The 3,256-nt window shown below is 30.3% G+C and overlaps 1 long non-coding RNA gene across 1 annotated transcript in view; it reads right to left on the reverse strand.

The window, feature by feature from the left end:
* Window positions 1-598: 598 nt before the first annotated feature.
* The window catches only part of LOC108744967, a 126,364-nt gene continuing 123,706 nt past the window's right edge, over window positions 599-3,256 (reverse strand). The window contains exons 5-7 of the long non-coding RNA XR_003231932.1: window positions 2,671-2,808; window positions 2,196-2,345; window positions 599-858 (exon numbers count right to left, since the gene is read on the reverse strand). This is a non-coding gene — a long non-coding RNA (uncharacterized LOC108744967). The remainder of the gene's footprint in view (window positions 859-2,195; window positions 2,346-2,670; window positions 2,809-3,256) is intronic.

Consider the following 3,256-nt stretch of genomic DNA (forward strand, 5'->3'; position numbering starts at 1 on the left):
GTCTGAAAGGAAGTAACGCTAGAGTAGACTCGCGAAAAGTGTATAAGACACTTTTAAGATCAACTAAATAGCTAAGCCCAAGGGAAGTCGTTCGGGGAGGCCCTCCCTAATTCCACAAGGGTGAGAAGAAACACACACGATAACGAAACGTTGAATCATGTAGAACTCGTAGGGTAAATGCAAAGCAAAATAGGAAGAATATGCAGTAAGCTAAGCGAAGAGGTAAGCAAGAGACATGTTAGACTGTACTACAACTACTAAACGTGTTATTTCTACTACTACATAAAAAAAAAATAATAAAAACATCTACAATCAACAATTACTTCAAATAAAATGAACAAAAATAAGCATGCAAAATAAAAAACTAATTCAAATAAAATGAACTGCAAAAACCATGCAAAATAAAAAATTAATTTGAATAAAATCAACTTAATGAATTCTACTAGATAGAGCATGCAAGATAAAGAACTATTTCAACTATGGGGTCATCTTTGTCTTCTCCAACGTCGATCTGAAACAGATACGGTGGTAACAGATTAATAAAGAGCAATTAAAATTAATTATATCAAGTAGTCTCACCTTAATTAACTGTAGACTGTAACATTCCAAAGTTTGCATGTGTGAAAAGCAAACCAAATCCAGGAGGAATACCATAGCAGAAAATTTGTTGTTTCAAAAGAAGTCAAAGAAACCTCCAGTTGCTCTCATTCGTAGGTTGAAAATTGACTGCATAATGGTTCAAGGTGAAGACAAAGCAGCAAATCAAGTATATACTCCAGGAAAGATGAAACCCATCTAGACATTGCTGGTTTCAGTATGACCAAGCTGACTTTAAGTCTCTCTCTTTTCTTGGATAATCTGCAGAAATGAACAAAAAACCTTATTAATTACACTATTAACGAAGGAAGGGATGAAAGAACACCTAAAAACAGACCAAAAAGCAAATAAAGCAGTCGAATTATAAAAGGATGACGAGCCTCAATTTTACATAAAGATCGTATTTGACATATGTGAAATAATCATAGATGCATATGTATAACGTCAATTCATGATGCGAACCATAGATAACTGTTAAATGAAACACTATAGATGCTACGCATAATAGATAAATGTTAAAGTGAATACCATAGATACCATAGAGTGAACTCCGTACGTATTTAGAAACTTAATTAATGCGAATTGTAAAAATAATCCCATACCCGATAATTAAAATACATACCACAGATAAAGCTGTAATTCCAGGGCGTATAATGATAAATTTTGTATGTGTTATTACATTTTTAAATCTTTTATCAAAAATGCACACAAAAAGTCTAACCATTAATACTGCAAAGTGAAAGTGCAGCGCACAAGCAACAGTAGACAGTGACGTGTGAAAAGAATGAAGTACGTCATCGACGTCATTATAAATTTGTTAATCTCGTCGAAGATAGCAGTAAACATAAGACATATAATAATGGACGTGCCTTAGCCGTATGGTTTCAGACTAGTGCTATCTCTTTTATTACACGCTTACGCATTAACGTGAGAGAGATGGATATTGTCCGAAACTTCATTCTATCTCTTTCTTTTGTTGTACCACAATTCTGATCGCTAAGGCTTGTCCATTAGTATATGTCGAGGTAAAGGTAGCGTCACTGTGAAATAGACACAGACATGACAAAAAGAAAAACAATAGATAATAAATTTCCATAGAGTAGAATAAACATAAGGCATGTTCAAAAATTGTACACCTATAACTTTATACTAAAATCACATAAAATTACTTTTCTACTACAAATCATGTTTTTTTATATTAAAGCCTAAATATTAATTAATCAATAAATCAAAGTAGTTACTCAATTTCATAAATCTACTTAAATCTATTATTGTAATATATAAGAATGTATTATTGGAGTGGTATAGTGTGGTTGCAATATGGAGTTTTATGCGAAGTGTACGATGTGTTGCATACCCATTCACAAACAATTCCTTCAAATTTAATTTTTCAAACAATTTTTAACATAAAGAAAGTGATTAAACAAATTGTTCACCTTCACTCGAAGTATGGTGCTAACAGTTTCGAGCTCACAGTGACTGATAGGAGAGAAGAACTAGTTTTAAATAAACCGCAAACTTAAACTTTTTCTTAAAGAGGTTTGGTAGTTATTGCGAACATTCTACGAGAGTATTAATTTGATGGTTTGTTTTTATACCTATAAATTGCCGTGTTCATATTACTGAAGAAATAAATTGAAGTTGCTATTTCCCTCCATAAAAACGCGTTGATGAGTTTACATGATGTTTTCTGTTCCTAAGTAAAGGTTTGTCTTCTATGACTTCATTATACCACACACATCTCCAAGCTGTGCAAAATAAGAAGGGAATAAATTATACAATAGAAATTGTATTTAGAATTACACTGTAAAGCTTAAAAAAAATCTTTTTTAATTGCATTAAGAGATATTACAAATTATTAACTCTGGTAAATTAATAAATTGAAAGAAAACTGCAAGACAATTTAATTTGCCTGAATTTTCAGAATAAATGAGTCCTTATCTTATTATTTTACGATTTTATTGGAATTTAATAAACGGTATATACGTATTGAACGACAAGTCAAACAAAAACTCTTGTACTGTATAAATAACTGGTAAAAAAATGATTTTTTAAACAAGTCGTTTAACATACCCCTAATCACTAATTAGATGTATGATGATCCACTTTTCATCGCCAAGTGTTGACAGGTTTTAATCCACTTTTGTTTCTTTCTTCACCACACATAGAGCAGTTCTGACCACGAACTGTGAAAACAACCCGCTGGCTTTTCTGAAATAAATGAAACAATGTTTGTTAATCTTGTTTTATAATTAGTATACTTGGACAGGTATCAGATAGATTGCAGGTAAATGTTATGTTTTATTTTACAATACAAACTATATTTATAACGAATATAAATATTACAATATTTCATATTTTAAGTACAGTGTTATTTATATTTTTTTAAAATATATGTCACATTATAACATTTTAAAGGGAAATCTTCCAAATTTTACGAGTTACAAAAAATAAATTTACGTATATTGAAATTTTAATAAATGGTAACCAATTTTCTTTGTTAAATTTATTTAATTACTTTTGGAAATGTGCCCTATACGAACGTTTACGTACTTTTTGGAGATAAAAATATACTGCAGTATAAATTTAAAAAATTGAATATTTTTTTGGAAGGAAATAAAAATAATTATCAAAAGAGCTTTTGTCGCATTTTTTTTTT

The sequence above is a fragment of the Agrilus planipennis genome, unplaced genomic scaffold, assembly GCF_000699045.2.
Source record: "Agrilus planipennis isolate EAB-ADULT unplaced genomic scaffold, Apla_2.0 scaffold6, whole genome shotgun sequence".
Taxonomy (NCBI): Eukaryota; Metazoa; Arthropoda; class Insecta; order Coleoptera; family Buprestidae; genus Agrilus; species Agrilus planipennis.